General features: G+C 43.7%; 1 protein-coding gene and 1 pseudogene across 3 annotated transcripts in view; both read right to left on the bottom strand.

Annotated features, from left to right (window-relative positions):
- PSD (pleckstrin and Sec7 domain containing) overlaps positions 1-24,982 on the bottom strand; it is a 765,102-nt gene that overhangs the window by 548,949 nt on the left and 191,171 nt on the right. The window lies entirely within an intron of this gene.
- LOC141107029 (5S ribosomal RNA) lies at positions 11,854-11,972 on the bottom strand (annotated as a pseudogene).

Below are 24,982 nucleotides of genomic sequence, written 5' to 3'. Positions count from 1 at the left end.
TAGGAGTAGGTGAAATTGTGGGCTTTAATGAGGATTACACTCTTTAAAACAGGGCAGGAAGTTCCTTCTAGAAACAACTAACTAAAGTAACCCTTCCAATTGGTGAGCAAGAAGTATTTGGGGTAATGTGTCATGTGCATAGTGACAACATTTTAGTTACACAGTGTTATTATTAAGACTATATTAGAATTTATATTGAGGGCCAATTGTGCCAACAGGCCCAACAATAACAAGGGTCAAAAGCTCCACCTTCAGATTGACACTGCAAGATCCTTGCGGCTGAAAGCTGCATCCACAGAAGACTGGATGTACACCTGGTAAAACTTTTAGGAACAAGTGCCAGCCTTACAAAGCTGGGCCACAGAGGCCTGGTGCTGGAATCCTCAAGAAACGCCCACCAACTTACTGGATTGGTCATGTAAAAGCAAAGAAGGAGTTTCCTTCTATGGAGTGTAAGCTCTAGCTATCAGTTGTCTTATCCATCGAGCAATGGTGGTCCCTTGCGAGGTCCTGAGGATGGGATGAATGGGGAGTCTTCCAAATAGAAGCTGTTGCTTTGAGGTAGACTGATATCTCTGACTTCATCCAGACAATGAAGAGCAATTTTCTTTGGGTGCTTTGGAACAGAAAACAAAGATGAAAGGACTATGTGTTCATTGCGTTGGAAGACTGATACCACCTTAAGAAGGAAGGATAGTCTATGGTAGGGGAAGGCAACCTTTAGAGAGATGGAGATCTACTTGATCAACACTGATGAAGTCAAAGATCACCAGGCACAGTGACCTGTTGTTAGGGCCGGTTCACACCAGAACGCAATGCCAGAAAGGCATGTTCCATGTGTGTTTCCTGAAACGTGTTCGAAACGCACTGCCTTTGTGATCTACTGCGGGTGATGATACATTGTTAACTACAAATGTAGATGGACATAAACTGCAAACGCAGCGGACATAAAAAAAAAAGTATTACAAGAATGTGCAGGGTTCAAGAGTGCGTTATGCTCAGAATGCAGGGTTTAGGAGTGTGTTACCCTTTAGAATGCAGGGTTCAGGAGTGAGTTGCGCTCAGAATGTAGGGTTTAGAAGTGTATTGCGCTCAGAATGCTGGGTTCAGGAGTGCGTTACCCTTTAGAATGCAGGGTTCAGGACTGCGTTACCCTCAGAATGCAGGGATCAGGAGTGCGTTATGCTCAGAATGCAGGGTTAAGGAGTGGGTTACCCTCAGAATGCAGGGATCAGGAGTGTGTTGCGCTCAGAATGCAGGGATCAGCAGTGTGTTGCGCTCAGAATGCAGGGATCAGGAATGCGTTGTGCTCAGAATGCAGGGATCAAGAGTGCGTTGCGCTCAGAAAGCAGGTATCAGGAGTGCGTTGTGCTCAGGATGCAGGGATCAGGAGTGCATTGTGCGCAGAATGCAGGGATCAGGAGTGCATTGTGCGCAGAATGCAGGGATCAGGAGTGCATTGCGCTCAGAATGCAGGGATTTGGGGGGGGGGGGTGATGTGAAGGGTGGTAGAGGACACTGCTATGGGAGTGGCCCTCCCATAGCAGTATCCACTGTCCCTTTCACATCCCCCCCCACCCACACACACAGTAGTGTCCCCCCCTCCCTCCCATAGCAGTGTCCACTGCCCCTTCACATCACCCTCCCCCCCACACACACAGTAGTGTTCTCTTCCCCCCTTTCCTCCTATTGCAGTGTTCTATTGCATCCTACCTTTACACACAAGACAGAGAAGCAGCACAGTTCTGGACTGGGGGTGGGAGCAGGAGCTGGCCGAGTGACTTTTCATATTAACAAGCTGGTGATTGGTTGCTTAGGACCTAGCAACCAATCACCTGTGGAAAAGTTAACTTGGCCAGCTCCCCAGCCTGCCCTCTGTCCTGTGCTATGCTGCCTCCCGCTTTCCGCTGTTTACTGATGACAGTGGCTGAGGAAGCAGGAAGGGAGGGAGAGAGAAGAGAATCGAAGGCTTGGTGGAGGAGGCGGAGGGCGAAGACTGGCAGCTAGCAGTAGGAGGCGGGGGTCAGCGGTGCGGACCTGTTCCTGGTATACCTGTCACCTACCCGTGGTCGACAGGTAGCCCACGATCGACGGCATAGGACTACTTTGTCATTGTGAAGAATGAGGAAAGGCTCCTTACAAGAGAGAGCTGCCATTTCAGAGACACATCTGGCAGGTGTGATAGCAACCAAAAAAGTCACTTTGCAGGGGAGGTCATCTAAAGAGATATCCCTGATAGGTTCAAAGGTGGTTTCTGCAGGTCAAAGAGAAACAAGTTGAGGTCCCAAGGAAGCTCGGGGTGATCCAAAAGTCAAGATACACCTTAAAGTGGAACTTTAGTCAAACAATAAAGTCCTGCTAGATCACTTCAGGCTGGTCTGTCTTGCAGGCATAGTTATGTAAAACATTAAAATTAAAACTGTCTTGCGCTGCTCTGCGCATGCTCAGTTGTCCTCTATTTTTAGGCACTGTGCTGAATTTGTAGAGGTCAATCTCCTGACAACCTAAAGAATGACTGCTGTTCAGGAGCTCTGAGCATCAGCTAAAATGGCAGCCTACAGCAAAAAGAAACAGAAGCCATGCTGGAGGCAACTGATAGCACACTAATTTTGGGAGCATAATTATCAATGTGGGATGTATGTTTCTTGCTAAAGAACATTATTTTTATCAAGTTGTTATTGGTAAAGTTCCACTTTTTTGAAAAGGAATGGACAAGGTCAAAATCTGTCCTTTCAGAGTATAATGGAACTAGGTGAATGGCACAGCCTTAAAGGCCTGGACTCTTATGGAGAATCTCATTGTGGGATGTTTCTTTGGCCTCAATTCCCAAGCGTGAGCTATAAGAGAGCAGTTTCTTCTTTAAGTGAAAACATTTGCCTTGCTTGTTCCAGGACCAGACCCAAATATTCCAGGCAAAGAGAAGGCTGGAGAGCAGATTTTTGGGAGTTAATCACCTAACCTAAACATCTGAATTGTCCTGTGGGTGTTTGCAGATAGCTGGGAGAGAGAGGAGTCCTTCAGGAAAAGGTCACCAAGAAATAGGATTTTTCTAACAGCTTAACTGTAAAATCCTTTTCTTTGAAGTACATACCGGGACACAGAGCCATAGTAATTACTATGTGGGTTAAAGGCCACCTTCAGGTGATGGACACTGGCACACCCTAAGACAGGAAGACCACTCCCTATATAACCCCTCCCACTACTGGGAGTACCTCAGTTTTTGAAGCAAAGCAATACATGTGTATACCAGAAAGAGGGGAGAAACCTCTGTGCCCCATGATGTACTTCAAAGCAAAGGATTTTACAGGTAAGCTGTTACAAAAATCCTATTTTCTTAATCGTACATCATGGGACACAGAGCCATAGTAATTACTATGTGGGATGTCCCAGAGCAATGACACCTGAGGGGAGGGAGACACAACAGAATTAGGGCAACATGAAACCAGAGGACTTATACTGCTGCCTGCAGCACACTACGCCAAAAGGCGATATCCTCATGCCTTTTTATATTCAACTGATAAAATCTGGTAAATGTATGGACTAAAGACCAAGTTGATGCCTTGCAGATTTGAACCATGGAAGCTTGGTGATGCACTCCCACGAAGCACTAACAGTCCTAGTGAGTGCGCTTTTGATTTGAGAGGGTGGAATACTCCTCTTTAAACCATAAGTCTGAACAGTTACTTGCTGAATACATTTAGAAACAGTAGATTTCGATGCTGCCTGTCCTTTTCCTAGGACCTTCAGGCAACACAACAAAACATCAGTTTTTCGAATCTGAGCAGTCGCCTTCGAGTAGACCTTGAGTGCTCTCACCACATCAAGAGAATGTAGTAATTTCCCTTCCGTAGAACAGGGTCCTTGGAGGCGCACGCGTGGCTTGCCAAGATGGCGGATGCTTAGGATCTGAGCTCCGGCCTCCGCCTGCACGTCCGAACATCCCACTCCGCTTCTATAGCTGCCACAGATCCGGGAGATATACCATCCGCCTAGGGAACCTCACAGCTACCCCCGAGCAGTATATGGGGAAGATTGGCGACCAGAGGCACGTTTTCCAGAGGCAAGCTTCACAGGCCGCAACTCGGCCCACCCAGTCTATGGATTGTTTCCTCCGTAGGCCGCAATCCCCGGCCTTGAGTACGCCGCCGCCACCTACCGCGATCCTGATGGATGCTACCCCACTGGATGATCCCTCTCTTTTTTCTGCAGACCATTCACAGCACTCACAATCCTCATATCGACCTGCATCCCCTGCAATGTCATTGCCAGTGACATTGGATGTGTTGGACACCAAGCTGCAGGCTCTGCTCCATAGCATTACCCAAACTATAATGCCAGGGACATTATTGCACGCTTTCATTTCTACAAAAGCAAAGAAGCCCTGACCATTGCCACCCGTAATAGATCCCGAGTCGAATTTAAAGGTGCAAAGATTCAAATCTTCAACGACCTATCACCCTGGGTAAACGCTGTGCCCTACGCCCAGTCACCTCTCATTTACAGCAAAATCAAGTTAGGTATCAATGGGGCTTCCCATTTCGTTTGTCTGTCACCAAAAATGGAACACAACACTCCATGAGAGATCTACAGGAATGCGAGGCTTTCATCAAAAACCTGGGCCTCCCCCCAATACCAGATGAAGATCTACAGACCCAGATCCCATCCTCTCGACCCTTGTCTACTCCTGCAAAGATCTGGACCCCGGTTCGTCAGAGGTTGTGGAGGGCTCCTATCACTCCCCCAAAGGGCTGCGCATCTACAGGCCTCACTTGAGACTGCCTTGGAGCCAATCCTCTTGTCTCCCTCTTAAATGTAAGTCGTGATTTTTTTTTTTGGCTTACATATCTCCGGACTTTGAGCTCAAAGTCTTCAGTTATAACCTTGCTGCACCAATTGCATATAACCCCCTTCTTTGTACCCATATAAATGTTATAAGTGGACTGTTCCCTACCACTCTGCTATCCAATGTTCGGATTGGGCTGAGGCCTATGTGACTGATCTTGTAGGCTGCCATGCCCCTTCCTTCCCATCATGGTCATGCGTTGGGACCATGACCTCCTGAGGTACCCCCTCTCCTCAGGTTTTTCATCTAACTTTTTTTCTTTTTACCATGGATCCTTTTTGATCCTACCCTGGTTCTCTTTTTCTTTGTTTACTTTTTCTTTTTTGCACCCACATTTTATGTATGGGATCTTTTTCTGATCCAGAACCAGAAAACAGAGGCGTTCATAACCTTCCGCCTTTTGGTTGACTGATTACACAATGTTTTTGTTAAAAAGTTTTATATATCATGGTATACACATTTTTGTTGTTTTATGATTGTAACAACTGCTTTGCTCCTAAGGTTGAGATATGGCTGTAAGTATATTTTCCTGCAATGTTAAAGGTTTGGGCTCCATACACAAGCGTTGGCAGGCGCTGATAGAGTACAAATCTTCAAAGGCTGAAGTGATCATGGTTCAGGAGACTCATTTCAAGGCAGAAGGCACATTTAAATTCGCCTCCAAACATTTCTCTACTGCCTTTATAGAATCTGACCCGTCTGGGAAGGCTGGCGTAGCCATATTACTGAAACGTACCTCTTCCATTCGGGTCAAATCCTCTTACCTGGATCCCCAGGGCAGATTTGTTCTCCTGAGCTGTGGTCACAAAAACATCTCGTTCACCCTTGCCAACGTTTATGCGCCTAATACAGGACAAATTGGGTTTTTGGGAACATTTTTTGAATATCTTCAACCTTTCTGCCAACCCTTCATGGTCATTGGAGATTTCAATATATGTATGTCACCAACTAATAATAGATTTGCCCTTTTCTCACATGGCCTGCCCCCACAGATCCAGAAGCTGTCTTCCACATTTCGCAAACTGATAAGAACCCGCAATTTGTTTGATACATGGAGGGTGAAGCATCCAACGGCTAAACAATTTACATTCTACTCCCCATCCCATAAATTATATACAAGCTTAGACCACTTCTTTGTCTCAGCACCCCTTTTGATATATGTGGTAAACTCAGAAATTTACCCAATAACTTGGTCGGACCATGCACCCATAGTCCTAGATCTTCTCCTATCCGCACCCACACCTAGAGAATCTGTCATTGGCGCCTCATTGAGTCTCTCCTTAATGTGCCTGAGATTTACCTTCAATTAAAACAAAAGTTGACCGAGTTTTTCGAACTTAATGAGGGTTCAGTATCTGGGGTGTCCACTCTGTGGGAGGCCCATGAGGCTTTCTTGTGCATCTCTGCAGGATCTTGATATAAACGAGACTGTGAACTTCAAAGGTCATCCCTTTTAAATGACCTATCCAAAGCAGAGGAATGCTTACTCAGTCTCCCTACGGTGACACGCCTCAGAACTGTGGTCTCACTACGTAACCGTATTAAGTCCTTGGACCCGAATAAGTTTGCCACATCCACTCTATGGTCCAAGCAAAAATTTTATGGAGTATGCCAATAAACCCCATAGAATGCTGGTCAATAAACTAAAACCTTTACTTCTACCCCTGATTATCTATTACAATCCAACGGTTAACCCACGTATTGCCCACGTAATATGTCCAAGGTCTTCGGTGATTTTTTACCAGAGACTGTATACCTGCTTATCTACAGACCCGAATTCCCAATTTACCCAGGAAAAATTTGACACCTTCATAGAATCTTTGAAACTCCCTAAAATCTCCGCTGAGGACCGCCTGGGACTTAATGCTCCCATTTCTGTTGAAGAAATCACTAAAGTTGTAAATCAGCTCCCCAACCACAAATCCCCCGGACCTGATGGACCCTTATTCCTACTTAGGAGATTCGGTCCTAATGCCCCATACAGTTAATCTGTTTACCTCCCTAATGTCAGGGACACTCCCCTATTCCCAATTTCTACACGCCTTCATCACGGTCATTCCGAAGTCGGATAAAGACCCCTCATTGCCAGATATTTATCTCCCCATTGCCCTTTTAAATTCCGATTATAAAATTTTTACTAAAATTCTGGCCAACAGACTTTCTCTACTTCTCCCTTCACTTATACACAGGGACCAGGTAGGGTTTGTCCCAACTAGACACGCAGGAGGTAACACCAGGCGAACAATTGATCTCATTGATCTCCTGACGAAAACTAAGAAGCCTGCTTTAGTTCTCAGTCTAGATGCCCAAAAGGCGTTTGACTGTCTGAACTGGTCATTCGTGTTTGCTATTCTGCATAGATATGGTTTTTCTGGCCCCTTCGTTCAGGCCCTGAAAGCACTATATTCCACACCCACGTCCCAAGTGCAGATGGCCTCTCATGTCTCTCCACCATTCACTCTAAGTAATGGTACATGACAGGGGTGTCCCCTGTCTCCTCTGCTTTTCATTCTTAGTCTGGAACCCCTGGCGGAAGCTATTCGCTCCCACCCGGACATAAAAAGGGTGATGTTGAGGCATCGGGAGTACAAACTGTCACTTTTTGCGGATGACATCTTATTGACATTAACTCACCCTCACATCTCACTCCCTTCACTTCATACAACCCTAACCCTATTTGGCAATATCTCCGCTTTTAAAATCAACTCGTCCAAAACTGAAGCTCTCCCTATTAATATTTCAACAGATGCACTCACAAACTTAAAAGACAATTTCTAACTACCGCTGGTGTCCTCAGTCACTAAAGTACCTTGGAGTTCACCTAACCTCCTCTTATTCTACGCTTTTCCAGGCAAACTTCCCCCCTATGTTTATAGAAATTAATAATTTACTGAAAACATGGACGAACCTCCCTCTATCCCTCCTAGGTAAGATAAATGTTCTCAAAATGTCAGTGCTCCCCAAACTCCTATATCTTTTTGAAACCCTTCCAGTAATGATCCCAATGTCCCAACAAACTCCTTCAGAGAAATTTTTTAAACTTCATATGGAATAACAAGTCTCATAAAATAGCTGGCTCAGTTCTCCTTGCAACCTCAGCCAGAGGTGGCTTGGGGGCACCAGACATAATCAAATATTATTATGCTACACACTTGAGAGCTATAGCTTCTTGGACATCAAGACGCGCTCCTAATCGCTGGTCCGAGATTGAGATGAGCATTACAGTATCGGCTCATCCATTCTGTATGTTATGGCCATCTCCTGACAAATCTACCTCCCAACTGCGTACAATTTGCTTAAATCCAATGCTATTTACGCTTTCAATCTGTAAAAGCTGCTCAGGTAAATACTCACTCACATCTCCATGTTCTCCTTTAATAAATATCATCTTTAACCCAGAAATCCCTGACAGCCTATCCTATGAAGCTATGCTACCATGGACAAAAGCAGGTATATTCCAGCTAGGCCATGTAGTTCATCCCGTGACGCACAAACTCTTCACCTTCTCTGAATTACAATCTAAATACGAAATCCCGAAGAATCTCTTATTTATTTATTATTTCAGGTACTTATATAGCGCCGTCAATTTACGCAGCGCTTTACATATACATTGTACATTCACATCAGTCCCTACTCTCAAGGAGCTTACAATCTAAGGTCCCTAACTCACATTCATACATACTAGAGACAATTTAGACAGGATCCAATTAACCTACCAGCATGTCTTTGGAATCTCTTCTACTCTTTCCTACAAATCAAACATTTTTTCTCCAAAAAAGCACAACTGACTTTAACCATACCTACGGAATTTGAACTGATGTGTTCCAGAGGCCCCTATGAACTCCACCAAATATCCACTATATATAAAATTTTGCATACTACCCCCATCATTGCTGAACACACTCACTCCTATATGCGGAAATGGTCCCACATATTAAAAAGATCCATTACATTACAGGAATGGGAGGAGATTTGGGAAGCTACTTCTAAGATATCCAGATGTGTGACCCAAAAAGAGACTGCCTATAAAATTTTAATGTTTTGGTACAGGACTCCAGAATTTTTGTTGAAACAAAAACTGACAACTTCTGGTCTATGCTAGAGGTGTGATAAGTCTATAGGCACTCACTATCACATATTTTGGGAATGCCCCTTGCTCTCACACTTTTGGACACAGATACACGCACTCTTGGGAAAGATTCTAGACTTTCCCATTCCTTTCCAACCCATACATCTATTATTGGGCCTTCCACTCCCGAAAATACCTAAGCCCCGTAGGCCTTTATCTTACTGCAGCCAAACGGGCCATACCGCAGTGTTGGCTTGCCAATACCCCTCCTACTTTTGCACAATTTCTAACTATCATAGCAGACATTCGTAGGATGGAACAGCTTACAGCTGTAATTAAGGAATCCCTCCCTAGTTTTGACATGGTTTGGGGGACATGGGATGCTTCTGAATACAACTTGGAGAAATCTTAAGTAGCCACAAATAAATGTACTCGACAGACCTGACCTCTGATAAAACGAATAGTCAAAAATTCAAATAGGTTGTTGATGAACTTATTCCGCAACATATTATTCTTTCTCTCACCATGATGTGTATACAATGACTGTTAATCATCTGACACCATATTTCTATCCCTACTGTACAAAGTATGTTATGTTTCAGTTCCACTGGGAAATAATATTCAATAAACAATTAAAAAAAAAAAGAACAGGGTTCTGGGAAAAATGAAGGTAGAACAATATTCTGGTTCGGATAAAAACTAGACAGACACTACCTTCAGTAGAAAGTTAGGATGAGGACGAAATACTACCTTATCCTTATGAATAATCAAATATGACTCTTTACAAGAAAGAGCAGCCAACTCTGATACCCTTCTTGCAGAAGATATGGCTACCAGAAAATTAGTTTCCTTGTCAAAAGGATGAAGGGAATATGCTGTATCGGCTCAAAAAGGCTGTTTCAGCAATGCCGACAGAACTAAATTCCCAACGATTCAGGGGTGACTTAACCGAAGGATTAAGCCACGTTACCCTCTGAATAAGCTACGAACCAAATAATGCGAAGCAAGTGGTTGTTGAAATAATACCGATGAGGCTGAAACATGGCCTTTGATAGTACGCAAGGCCAGCTTAATTTCTAACCCCATCTACAGAAGTCAAGAATTCTACCCATGACATACTTCCTTGAGTGCCAACCCCTGGATTCACACCAGGAGACATATGCTTTTCAGACTCTTTAATCTATGATTCTAGAAGCCAGCCTCTCTGCATTAACTGAGGTAAATACCACTGGACCTGACAGCCCACGCTTCTTCAGAATGTGGGTCTCAATAGCCAAACAGTTAAATTTAGCGTTTGTAAGGTAGGATGGAATACCGGACCTTACGAGAGAAGGTCTGGATGTAATGGTAGGGTCTATGAGTCCCCTACCGCCATCTTTATGATCTCTGCATACCAAGATCTTCTGGGCCACAAGAATCACCAATTTCCCTTCCTGCTTGATCCTGCGAAGCAGTCTTCGAAGCAGCAGAATAGGAGGAAATGCATAAATCAGTGAGAACTGATTCCCCGGGAATACTAAGGCATCTGTTTAGTGGATCCCTTGTTCTTGACACAAAGCTGTCGATTCTCTTGTTGAACCTGGACGCAAACAGATCTACATCTGGGTTCCCCCATCTTCGGCGCATTGCCAGGAAGATATGGGGTTGAAGGGAACATTCTCCCGGGAACAACTGCTGGCGACTCAAGTAATCCGCCCACCAATTTTCTATTCCCGGAATGAAAACTGCTGATAGGCAAGGTACATTGTTTTCTGCCCAAGTTAAGATATGATTCACCTCTCTCTGGGCTGCACGACTTCTCGTGCCCCCTTGGTGATTGATATAGGCCACTGCTGAGGCATTGTCGGATTGGATCCTGACAGGAACGTCCAGGCCCTCAGGGCCAAGCGCGCTGCCCGGATCTCTAGAATGTTAATGGGCAAGGTCATTGTTACCATCTTCCAGGTAACTGGTAGGAAAGATTTTCCCTTCTGCAGAGTCTTGGTAATCAACCACCAACTGAGGTTTTGGTGCACCCTGAAGACAGATACATCTAGAGCTTTTTATCTTCTTCTTCCAAGCTGATAAGATACTGTTTTGCAGCAGCCTCAAATGAAACTGAGCATAAGGAATGGCCTCGAATGAAACCACCATCTTTAACAACCTCATGCAAAGTCGAATAGAAGGATTCTTCTTTGCCTTGACCACCTGAATCAGTTCCTTTATGGCCCTGATCTTTGCCTGGGGCAAGAATACCCTGTTCTGGGCTGTATCAATAATCAGACCCAGGTATTCTAATCTCCTTGATACTTTTTTTTAAGGATGATTTCTCTAGGTTGAGAATCCAACCTAGGTATTCCAGGTAGTTGACTGTGGATCATACTTTGGTCTAAGCGGGCTACCGACTGGTCTATCAAGAGCAGATCGTCTATGTAAGCTATAATCGTTATACCTTGGGCCCCTAATCTGGCTACAGGAGGGGCTAGGACCTTTGTAAATACTCGAGGTGCAGTAGCTAGACCGAAAGGCAGAGCTACAAACTGAAAACAAAGATTTTCTACCTCGAAACGTAGATATTTCTGGTGAGCGGGAAATATAGGTACATGGAGGTATGCATCCCTGATGTCTATTGACGCCAGAAGTTCTCCACCTTTTGGATGGAGACTACTGATTGGATTGACTCCATGCAAAAAGAGCGGATATTCAGAAACCAGTATAGATCTTTGAGATCTAGAATGGGTCTGACATACCCATTTGGTTTTGGTACCGTGAAAAGGTTTAAAAAAAAACCCCAATCCCTACTCTTGCATGAGAACCACTAAGATCAATTTTTTGAGACAAAAGATGGTCCAATGCTTGAAAGAGAGACTTCTTTTCCTCTGGAATCTGAGAAAACGAGGAGACGGGGACTTTCGGAACTCAAGCTTGTACCCTAGAGTTATTGAGGAAGTCACCCATCTGCAGCCTACGGCACCTGGTATTCCCAGGTGGTCCCCCTTCCAGGTACTGACCAGGCCCGACCCTGCTTAGCCTTTGAGATCAGACGAGATCGGGTGCTTTCAGGGTGATGTGACCGTAGACTTACCTTTCCCGCCACAGGGATTTCTGTGGTAAAACCAACAGACCCAATCTTCACCCCTCACGGTGGGCTCCATTTAAAAAACCTTCAGGAACTGGGGCCTCTTTTTATTGGGGGATCCGCACTCCTGGACCCATAACTAGCACCCAGCCAGAAAAAACTTATGGGTGAAAAAACCAAAAGCACTGGATCCCGGGGTCCAGCTCTGTAGAAAGAGAAGTGTTATGGGCTAAACCTCATTTCTTCCACGACGAGGCCCGGGTACCATTCAATTCAGCCTAAAAAGACACGTAGCACTAACCCCCGAAGGAGCTGCTGAAATATTTCAGGTTGTTACCGTCACCCCTTTACCTGTAGTTTCACCACATCAGGAACCTAGAGTCCATGTTGAGCTTTGTATCCAACAATGTATGCACCAATCACTTTAGTATTTTTCCAATGCTTTAATGAAAGAACTTGAAAGAAGTAGCAGTGAAGAGGTAGAAAGGGAGTTGCAGGTAAATTCAAATACCTTTTCAGATCATTGAGGAATTGCAGATCTTAGAGACGATTATACCTTCAGTCCAAAGATCTTTTGCCCACCCGGATAGGTCTCTCTCACTGACCTAGCAGCCGGAATGGCGCAAGAATAAGAAGTCTCTGCCACAGACTTTAAAGGAACAAAATTGTTGTACGATCCTCTGCCACAGGATGTAGTATTAGATGAACAGTCCTCTGCCACAGGACCTAATGGTTTTAGATGAACAGCGACACAGTACCAGAACCTTTAAGCTGACCCGGCAGTACTGTGCAGTAAGTTAGGTTAGGATGCATCCTCCAATTGAGTCACCAGGCCCCTCTTGAGACCAGCCTTCCGCACGGTCCTCTCCAAGATGAGTCCTCCCCTGGATCTTCTCAATTGCTTGGCTTCTTCCCATAGGACAGACAGCACAGGACCACCTCTAAACCAGCGGGCCCCAAACGACCTCTGGGCCCACTTATAGCAACGCAGCCTCAGGCCAGCATGGCCCCGAGACTGAAAGAAAGCTGTCACATACCTCTAGGCTAGGAGGGCCAGCAGGCAAAAGAGAACCAAAACTGGCATCTGCCCCTTAAGTACTCTCTCCCAGACTGCATAGCAGTGGACCACCTCTGCCGAGTTACTTCTGAGAAACAAGAGCACTCAATACACTTCAGCCTGTTGCTTTTCAACACTGGCCTGTGGTGACAATTACACCTACAGGCAACAGTGTGAAACTGCACACAACACAGCCAATGCTGGAACAGAGGCTCATACAGAACAGATAACCCACTAAATTTACATATCAGTGCCTGATTGATCCGGCTGCATAGCTGGCCCCAGCAAGGATTTCTCCAGTGGAGCTCAGCACATCTTTATGCGTGACCAACACCTAAGGCACTGGCGAAAAAACGGAGGTACTCCCAGAAGTGGGAGGGGTTATATAGGGAGTGGACTTTCTGTCTTAGGGTGTGCCGGGGTTCATCACCTGAAAGTGGCCTATAACCCACAAAATAATTACTATGGCTCTATGTCCCGAGATGTACGATTAAGAAAAACCCGTGAACTGGATGCCCTGAGTTTTTAGGAGGGCAAGATGATGTGCTAGGACCTTTGTAAATATTTTGGAAGCAGTGGCTAGGCCAAAAGGCAGTGTGACAAATTGGAAATGATTGTCTAACTACAAAGTACAGAAAATGCTGATGAGGTGAATAGATGAATTTACAGATAGGCATCTTGAATGTCTATGGATGCCGATTATTCCTTGGTTTCAGAGAGGCAATAACCGACCTTGTGGACTCCATGCAAAATTTTGGAATTTGAACATAATTGTTGAGGGATTTTAAGTCCAGAATAAGTCCACTGGTTTGAATATGATCCTTTGAACCTGCTATGTGGGGGAAGAGATGTTTCAGGGCATTCTGCAAATCTGACTGTCCTTGGGCAGATTTTGGTTGATTTCAGAGAAGAAAGCGGCACGAATTATAAAACTATACTTTGTACCCCTTTGAAACTACCAATTGAACCCACAGATCAGGGATGTCTGTGATGCAGAGAGAGATGCAAACTGTAACAGACTTCACTCCACACTTAGGAGTGAGGGTGCCTCTTCATTGAGAAGAGGGCTTTGGGGAAGTCTTGTTGGGCTTTGTGGGCCAACTCTTATATCGAAAGGAAGAGCTGAAAATGTTTAAGACTAAGACAGCAAGATCAACTGCTGATACAGACCACTAATTAGCAACCTCTTTTTCCACTGGATAGAGTTCAGCAATGATTTTTGGAGGGGTGATAGTCTTTTCTGAATTGATCCAATCATCTTAGATTGCTAATTCTATTTGTTCATGAATGGTGACTGTCTTTTTAGATTTAGCAGGATTCTTTGTACCCAAAGAAGGCATGGCAAAATGGAGGAGAATCGAGTGCGACAAAGGTGAGGCTTTTACACACAGCAGAAGTGAGCAGATCTACCTTAGCAATCATATAGCAATCATATTGTGTGAAACTGCAACTTCAGATGTGTAAGAGCCTGGGTGGGGGGGGGGGGGGGGGGGGTTGGATTCAGAGACCAATGTTAAAATTGGGCCCTGCACTGGTGTAAGGGAAGCATCATCACTTTGAGGTTGAGTGTTGTGCGAGCCTTCGGCAGAGTGAAATTTTACCTGAGTTTTTGCTGTGGCTCCCTTTCATCTGGTTTTCGCCATAGCTATGGGTGAGGGTGTTCCCATGTCAGGTATTTACAGAGTAGGGTGTAGAACATAGGGCAATGTGTCTGGAAATAGTATGCAGCAACCCAGGTGTAGTCCATCTTGTAGCAAAGTCCTTGTGGTGAAAGGGTGTGAGTACCTTAGGGCTGAAGCAGAAGTGGTGTGACGTAACACCTGTTCATCCACCCGAGACTAAGCTTCGAGTGGTAGACTTTTAGTGCCAAGTTTGAAAAGTTTACACTGTAAAGTGAATACATCCCAAACCTATCCCCACAGCAAAGGTCAGAGATACAGTGTGATCCTGTCTTACCTGTTCACGATGCTGGTCCCTATACAGAGTCCAGACTTCACCTGTCACGTTGGTCATAACCTCAAGGGGGTCTTCAGGGTCTGGATTCTATAGAAATGAAGCACGGCCCTGGACCTGTATAGCAACTTGAGGCAGGCTACATGCATTTTACGAAATGCTGAGATGAACGCCTATGCAGAATCCAGTGCATGAAGCACAGTTTTGAGTCTGGATACAGCACCCAGGATTCTACTGACCTGCTTCTATTGTGGTATTAGAAGACAGTGAAGAGTTGATTGAAAAATTTGAAGTTAAAGTGGTTGTAAACTCTCCCTGACAACTTTGTCCCATGTACATTAGCATAAAAAACCCTAATGAACACTGCTTGTAGATATCTCCTTACTTGCTTAGTATTGTTGTAATCCTTTTTGTTCTTTAGAATGACTTCACTGGGCATGCCCAGATCACCCCTGATTTACGGCACACTCTGTGTACTTATCTGTCTATTATCAGATCTTTTTATGGCACAACTCTGAAATCCCACAAGACTGCATAATCACTCAGAGCTTCCTACTACACCCCATGTGACATCACATGCAGTGTAAACTTGGGAATCGGACAGGATTACTGCAGCCTTATCAGCTGAAGCTGATAAGACTGATACAGGCAAACACTAGATAATTGGCACAAGTAAATACTATGAAATAAAACAAGTCAGCTATGAGCAGTTAAACAGTGTTGCCATAGAAACGTTGGATTGAGAAGGAGGCTTGGTTAACAGTACAGGAAGTGCTCAATGTAAGGGCAGAAATACACTCTACTGTGGACTCAGAAAACAATATTTAAGATGGCGCTGCCTAACCCCTGGAAACAAGTTTTTTAAAATTTCTTTAAACAGTAAGTAATATGCAATTTGGGCTGGATTACAGTGGCTATAGATGGATAATTACTTATCATAATGGACTAAATGAAAAGCAGCATCAGAGTGGGAGAGTTTACTTCCTCTTTAAAATGAAAAACTAGTTAAGCTGAGAGTAATTTCTCTGTAAGGGGGAACAGGTCCATCACCTTAGGACACTAGCAAAAAGCTGAGAAATCACGGTGTGGGGTAGGGTTGAAGGGGAAGCGTCCAGGGGCTGTGTCCTTAAAAGCTTTGTCAGTGTCCAATCACCCAAAGGTATGAGCCCATAACCCAGGGTCTATGAACACAGCCTGTATCCTGTACTGCTCAGCAGGGACCAGCCGAATTTTGATCTATGTGTAGTTACTGTAGTTGAACAGAAGTGCTATCATGCCTCTGACTGTCACAATTTTAACCACTTGCCTACTGGGCACTTTTACACCCTTCCTAACCAGGCCAATTTTCAGCGCTGTCACACTTTGAATGACAATTGCGCGGTCATGCAACGTTGTACCCAAATTAAATTTTTATAATTTTTTCCCACAAATAGCGCTTTCTTTTGGTGGTATTTTTTGCTGGAAGAAAAACAAAAAAAGACAGAAAATTTTGAAAAAAAAAAGTTTGTTTCTTTTGGAAAATTTGGTAAATAAGTAATTTTTCTCCTTGAATGATGTGCGCTGATGAGGCTGCCCTGATGGGCACCGATAGGTTGCACTAAAGGGCACTGATAAGGGGGCACTAATATGCAGCACTGAAAGACAGCACTGATGGACACAGAATGGGCTCACAGATGGACACAGATTGGTGTCACTGATGGACACAGACTAGCATCACTGCTGGGCACTGTTGGGGCTGCACTGATGATCAGTGCCCTGATTATCTGATTATCTGTACAGGTCTCCCCTGTTTATGCCGATAAACAGCATTTCCATGTTTACATGCGATCAGCTGTGATTGGACACAGCTGATCACATGGGCAAAGATCCTCATCATTGGCTTTTTTTCTGAAATCCCTGGAACACAGCGCACTCATGATCACAGTGAGACTGGCCAACATCATATTATATTGGTCCAGAACAAGAGAGGATCCTACCTGCCCTATAGACAAATGATGGCGGTTAAAGGCAATATGGAGGTGATCAACCATGGAATTACTGATTACTTTAAAGCAGAGCTCCAGGCAGATATAAAAAAAATCAATGCAATTTTGTGTTCAGTAAACATTATTAAATATATTTTTAAATGCAAACACTTACAAGAAACATTAAGTTCATTTTAATACCAAACGTAAAGGGAAAAAAAAAAAAAAGGAGGAACAACAATATAGCCCAAAGAAAAACTATCCTTGTAGAGAATAAAACAGACAAACCGCAATTTCTCAATAAAGAAAAGAAGAAAAAGAAAAGAAATGATTCAGTTTAAAACAATTAGGTTCACACAGAGCTACAAAACGTTGTCCCAAACGTCTTCCATTTAAGGATTATGGAGGCCACTGTGCTCTTAGAAACCTTAAGTGCAGCAGAATTTTTTTTGTAACCTTGGCCAGATCTGTGCCTTGCCACAATTCTGTCTCTGAGCTCTTCAGGCAGTTCCTTTGACCTCATGATTCTCATTTTCTCTGACATGCAGTGTGAGCTGTAAGGTCTTATATAGACAGGTGTATGGCTTTCCTAATCAAGTCCAATCAGTATAATCAAACACAGCTGGACTCAAAAGAATGTGTAGAACCATCTCAAGGATGACCAGAAGACATGGACAGCACCTGAGTTAAATATATGAGTGTCACAGCAAAGGGTCTGAATACTTAGGACCATATGATATTTCAGTTTTTCTTTTTTAATAAATCTGCAAAAATGTCAACAATTCTGTGTTTTTCTGTCAATATGGGGTGCTGTGTGTACATTAATGAGGAAAAAAATGAACTTAAATGATTTTAGCAATGAAGTACAGGGTTTACATAATTCTGCAAATAAGAGATAACAAGAGTTTTGGCAAGGAGTTAGGGCCTTACCTGGAAACTGACAGATGATGTTGATTAGGGAAACAGACCAGCGGCTTACCTCTTCTACCCTCTCTGGATGCAAGATCACTTCTGATACATTTACTAAATGCAAGGTGTGTATACCAACCATCTGGAGGCAGGAATCTTCCTCAATGCTCAACCTATGGGTCTCTAAAATAAATGAGATCAGGCGCTTGAAATATCTGACAGCCTCTCTCAGACACCAAGAGGAAAAAAAATATATTTCTGGGGATTGAAGCCATGAAATTTCTGCTAAAGGGTTCCCAACAGGGCTTCTATCGCACCCCACCCCTCCCCAGCATAGCTGGCTTCCGTGACCCCTCCCACCCATTCTTCCGTCTCCCCTTTTTATCCCATCTTTTATCTTGCACAAGTAAGTCCTTAATTAAACTATCTTTTCAAGCCCCCTTTTCGGTCTTTCAGCTTGTTAACATAGATGCTTAAATAATGAAACATTAGACCACAGATAGTATTTTTTTACCTTTTTTTCGTAAATATACAGTATGATAGCCTTCTTCAAATGTACCTACCAAACAGACTCACAATGTATCTTTGTGATCCATGCCTTAGACTACCCAGATTTGCTGGTTTACTCACAGAGAAAGAATTGGTCATTTTGTAGTCTGTTAGGCCTCTTTCACACAGACTGTCCGTTCAGGTCCGCCTGTCAGTTTTTTAGGCAGAACTGAACGGACACTCCATGGAGGTCTATGGAGCGTCGGATGTCAGCGGTGACATGTCTGCTGACATCCGACCCGCTCCGATCCGAAAAAGTGTAACGGAGGAAAACCCTACTTTTCCATACGTTTTCGGATCGGATCGGGTGACTACGGTCCGTCATCACCCGATCCCCCATAGGGGAGAGCGGCGCTCTGACAGGTCCGTCGCTGCACAGTGTGCAGCGACGGACCTGTCATTTTCCTGCTCAGCGGGGATCGGCGGAGCGATCCCCGCTGAGCAAGTGAATGTTCACGGGGCGGATCATCACTGATCCGCCCCATGTGAAAGGACCCTTACTGTTGGTTGAACTGCCATCCTTGGTCTCATAAATTTTTTTTAAAAAAGGGTCACATAAAATATGACATTTTTGAAGTTCCCGTATTCTGGACTAAAAAAAAGTCGCAAAAAATGCTCTCCAGTGATACTATGTGACGTGAAGTGTAACTCATATTTCAAAATGTGATCTTACATGTGATTTATAAAGAACATCTGTTTGTCTTCCATTTTCACTACTTTTTGTTTCATTATAGAAAAGGAAAACAAATTCTACAGTAAACTGGCCTCTATGAAAAAAAACTATGAGATGCTTAAACTGTGAAGGTAATGCTATGACTATGGTGCCATTCTGGTTATGAAAGTACACATGCCTAAAATTTGGGCACATAGTGGATAACTTTAACCAAACTTACTGTCAGAGTATTGGCTCCTTTAGAGAAAGATTATTTTGTTTCTGAAGCAGCAGAGGTTTATTTTTTGGTTTAGATATGCTCTAATTTAGGGGTACTCAACCTTTTGAAGAGCGAGGGCCACGCAAGTGATGTGGTAACCAGTCGTGGGCCACATGGAACTATGGGGTTTTACTACCCCTCAAACTGCAAAACTAAACAAGCCATTACTGTCCTAAGCCCCCTGCTGTATATGGCTGCTTTCACACTAATGCGCTGCAGTTTACCCACAGCATGGGTGCAGCGCAGTGCACCTGCGGCTTTCCTGTGGGTTAGCTGCACTGTGCCTTAGACTTCTTTTATCTTGCAGGTGTGGCGCACTTTTTGAAAGTGCACCAAAACACCTGCATTCAGGAGTTTTAATGTGCTTTCACAAAGCAAACCAAACCTGCAGGATATGCACCTGGGGATCAGTGTGAAAGCACCCTAATAACCCTTTTTATACTGTAAGAGCTAATATGACCATTGCAAAAGTGCAGTGTATGTGATGTTTAATACACTGACCTTTTCCTGCTTCTGCTGGCATCGTTTTCCAGGCTGCTAGAAAGGTCCCGGGAGAAGTGCACTTGGTATCACTCCACCTGGGATAGGAGCCGGTACTATAGAGGAAGCATCCTCTTATGTGGCTCCTGCCTCCGCAGCTGCCTTCTTCCTTCTCTAACGGCACTGACTCCATGCACTCTGATGCTCTGGGATGGCAGGTTGGCAGCCTGTTGATCACGATCTGGGCTTGCTGACCCGCCATCCCAGAACATGGGCATGCGCTTCCTTGGTTCGAGGTCATGAGCCACATCATAGGGCTCTGTGGGCCACAGGTTGAGCAACCCTGCTATCAATATTTTCAGATAAACATCCACACATTGGAAACTTTATTGTCCACAACAAAGGAGTTTAGATTGTCTGAAAAACACAATTTTCTATTATAAAATAAAACATAAAAACAGATGGTTCACAAGATACGAACACCTAAACTTGGAGTACCACCACTGCGCCAAGGATAATGCAATAAATAAAAAGCTGCCACGTAATAAATTTGATTTATTAATTAAAAAAATGGCAGATACATCAAAATCAACTGTCCTCAAATCTCTTAAATAATTACGTAAGTAAGAGGCCCGTGTTTATCTGCCCATCCATAGAACATATAAGCATTAACATGTTAGCTTTTGTGACATAACGCCTTCTGAGATTTGTTCACCTTCATTCACTTGGATTAAAGTATTTAGGCAGAAAGGAAATTTAGAAGCATATGGCCTGGTTAACCTGTATTGGTACAGACTGGATTCTGCAGCAGTTTGTTTGGCCAGCATGACTCTCCGTTAATATTCCCTGTTTGTATCTTACATCCATTTTCTGCAGCAAGCGCAGTATTGTGTACCTCTAATTACAATCAAACAGCAGGTTCCATTTCCTAGGCTGCACTAGGCAAGATATAAGAAAAATGCTATTTTTATCCCATGTTTTAACCATACGTTTAACTCCATGCTTACAGAAAAAAGCAACACTAGCAACAGCAGCAATAGTTGGATCTATTATTTAATGTTCTACAACAACTTTTATCTACTACAATGTAATATGTTTTTTGTCAGGCAAAACCAGATAGTAAAGTTAGCAACCATTGAAGCTCCTGTTTGTACGAAGAATATTCTATTTACTTTTTTATTATCTAAAACTGTCCTGTCATGGTAGCAAAGGGCTTTTCTCTGGTCAAATCTGTCTCTAGTGATGTAAAGTAGAAGGTATACCATCAATCCATTATGGCAAAGATATTCAGAAAGTATTTAGAGATGTGTGTGGACAATGCCAATTAGCGTTGACAGGTACAAATGAAAATGTAAAATGGGTTAAGAAATGCAAACATACTATATGGATAAGCGTTTGTGGACACTTGCCCATCACACCTGTATGAGCTTGCTAGACATTCCATTCCAAAATCATGGACAATAATATGGAGATGGCATTCTCATTGCAGCTATAACAGCCTCCAAATTTCTGGGAAGTCTTTACACTAGATTTTGAAATATTTTTGTGGGAATGTGAGTCCATTTAGCCAAAACAGCATTTGTGAGGTCAGATACGGATGTTGGACAAGAAAACGTCTTGCAATCAACATTCCTACTCAAGTTCTTTTACACTAAACCCAACAAATCATTCCTTTAGGACATATCTTTGTATACTGTAGCGTTATCAGCACCCCTCACTGGAAACAGCTTCTTTTTTGGGGGGGGGAGGGGGTTCCCATAATTTGGTTTATTAGTAAGTGTGATGTCAGGTGTCCAAAAGCTTATAAAAGTGGGAGTAAACCCCCATACATGACTTTTACCGACAGGTAAGCCTATAATAAGGCCTACCTATAGGAACTGTATATAACGCCTAAACGTGCACTGTTTAGGTGATATTTACTGTACATGCAGCTGGTGACATCACTGTCGTATGCGCGCTGAAGGAACGGCCATTCCTTTAGAGCCCTGTGCCGTAAACGACGGCTCCCAGACCCATACGTGGGAGTGAGGTCATCGCAGCTGCGGCCACTCACAGCCAGAGTGCGCAAACCTGGAAGGAAGACGGGGGAAGATGGAAGCCTTGTCAGCGGCGACAGCTCACCACTGAAAAGGCTTCGTTCTAAGGTGAGTTTCACATAATGTGCTAGTATGCGATGCATACTAGCACATTATAACTTTGCCTTGCGGGTTAAAAAAAATAAAAATCGCCTGCGGCTTACTACAGCTTTAAGGGTGACTTTAATGCCATCTTATCTTCTAATCTAGATGGTTCGCATCTCTTAAGGGCCATGTCGGCAGATCTTGTTACCTGGGCACAGACAACTTCTCTCACAGAGATCTAGATATGGAAGCACCCTTTTGTTCAGAACCTTTTCTTGATAATCTTCCACCCATGGGTCAGCCTCTCAAAGATTTGGCATTTGTCAACCCAACTCTCCTGCCTGACATATTATCATCCAGATATCTGCCCTCTGGTCTCTCTGGCCAATGTCCTTGGAGATTGTACTACAGATACCCCACAGTGGTATACGATGCCTTTGAGGCATCAACCTGAAGACCATATATTGAATACATTCTGACAATGCACACAATCTCCATGAGCTACAGAGATCAGTTCAGGAGGCCAGAACCTCTAATGCTTCTAATCCTACCACACAGAACTTTGGTAACTTGATGGCCACACAGCATGATCTTTTGTGCATGTAACAGATGTACTTTGAATATAAAGATAAAAATACAGGTTGCCAACCCTACAGGCTTATAATGATCATCCTGTTACAGCTATCCCAAAGAACCTTGCTCATAAGGCTCAGGAAATTACTGAGCCTGCTGGCATCATAGAAGACTCTTCCCAATCCTATAAAAAAAAACTTATATTCAAGCTCCCAGTCACAACAACCAGATCAGTCGCCTCTGATAGCTCTGTTAGATGAGATTGCATTGGGCTGGCTACCTGATGGCAAGCACACATTCTTGACCTCTGATATCTTTGAAACAGAAATCAGCTCCGTGCAAACTGGGAAGTCATCTGCCGTTAGATTACATCACTATCAAATTCTAAAACAAGTATGCCACTGTATTAGTCAATAAACTTAAAGTCCTCCTTAATTATTGTCTCCAGAATCAATACCCACCTCCCATTATGACTGAGAGCTTATGAGGCTCTTATTTATAACCCCTCAAAAGACCCAGCTCTGTTCCTTTTAAAATCCCATCACCCTTCTCAATTGTAATCAGAAAAGTCTTACAAAAATATTATAATCCTGTCTTAACAACGTCATCCCCTCAATCATTGATCAAGACCTAGCTGGGTTTATCTTAAAAGTGATACTAAACACACACTGCTTAATTTACATTGCCCCTTCTATTACTGTATTTGGATGATGGCACTGTAATTATTTTAGTGAAAAAAGAACCTTTTTTTCTAATTGATATACAGCTGTCACATGACCCAGCTCTTTCCCAGCCTGTCTGCAGGGAAACATAAGCAGGAGGAGCTTCTAGTTCTCTGCTGTTGGCTGCATGTTCAAAATAATACAGAGTAAAAATAAATAATATCAACAAATGGTTTTAAATTGGCATACAAATATATAATTTGAAATCAAATCTTTATTATTTTGTGGAAATAACATGGTGTGGGCAGATTTCTGACAGTCACAGGCTGGCACACCCCTCCAACCTTTGTCTCAGAATAAGAGGGAGGTGAAGCAACTATTAATCTACATGTAATATCCCGCCCCTATTGTGTTTAGCCGGGTAGTGAGCATGGAGAAAGAGAGAGGGAGTGGGCTGTAATTTACCACTGTGTGTGATGCCCACATGTGTGACTATATAGTCACATGGGCAGCTCAGACGTGATAGGTAGGAAATGCTCAGCATAGAAACTCACTGAAAACTGATTGGTGTAGAGATGCAACTACAGCTGCAAAGTCCCCGGTTGAATTTGGGACATGGACAGAACGTGGAGATAGAGAACAGCAGGATCAACCAGGATTTTTGCAGAATACAGAAAATTAATCTTAATGAGTGTAACCAGCATGTAATACAGCATTTATTGATAGTTTATGTTGTGGGTTTAGGCCCTCTTCACAAGGGGCGGATCCGTTTGACGGACTCAGTGACGCAGTGAGGGATCGCTCCACTGATCTCTGCTGAGCAGGCAGATGACAGGTCTGTTTCCACTCACTGCGCAGAGCGGAGACGGACAGAGCCCCACTCTCCTCTATGGGAAAATCAGATGAAAAAATGGACCAGGTGTCTGTTTTCATCTGATCCGCCAGACGGATAGAAAATAGGACCACCATCCGTCTGGATTTGGCGGACAGGATCGGATCGGATAGTGGCGGATGTCAGCTGACATATCACCGCTGACTAATAATACAAAAGTAGCAGCGCTAACCAAACGTGACCAAATGAGTGTAAAAATAAATAAATGAATTTGTTTTAAAAAAAAAAGTTAAGTCCAAATCAATGGTTGTGTACAAATGACATACTGTAAGTGGTGAAAAACAGTCCATAAATAGCACATAAGGTGAGTGCTAAAAAATAACACCTCTTGACAACAGTGCACCTCCAGCACATAGATTATGCGCTTACCAGAAGGCAAGCTTTAGGAGCCTGCGGCTAAATACCCAGCCAGGGCCTTTGTCCAAAGGAAAGATGGTAAGCCACCGCTAGTTATGGGAAGGAGCTTTGTAATGAGCACCAATTAGCCAGGAGTACTTGAGCATCAGCCACCAAGGATCAAAATTCAGGTTTTACCCAGAAGATATAAAGAGAGACTCCATAGTGTGTACTGTAACATAAAGAATTTAATACAATAAAAGGGTTGCACTTACAGAAAATAAGAAGGTAAAAACGGTCATAACAAACAGCCGGCCAGCAAGCAAACACCCGTCCACTGAGAAGCGCGATGTCGTCAGCACGTCAACTTCCCTACGCGCTTTTCGTCACAAACTGACGTTGTAGCGGGGATCAGGCGACGCACTGAATCATCGCGCTAAATAGTGTGACGACGGAACCACGCCTCGATGTGAGTCTTGGGAGGCGGGAACCCGAACATCTCAAACCATGGAGACAATAGCATAAAGAAAACATTAAAACATTCTCTAAAAACAAACCGTAGTATGACGCGCGGCACAAGGGGGA

The sequence above is a fragment of the Aquarana catesbeiana genome, linkage group LG08, assembly GCF_042186555.1.
Source record: "Aquarana catesbeiana isolate 2022-GZ linkage group LG08, ASM4218655v1, whole genome shotgun sequence".
NCBI classification, from domain to species: domain Eukaryota; kingdom Metazoa; phylum Chordata; class Amphibia; order Anura; family Ranidae; genus Aquarana; species Aquarana catesbeiana.
The sequence above is the reverse complement of the archived record's forward strand: the minus strand, read 5'-3'. Positions and strand labels throughout refer to the sequence as shown.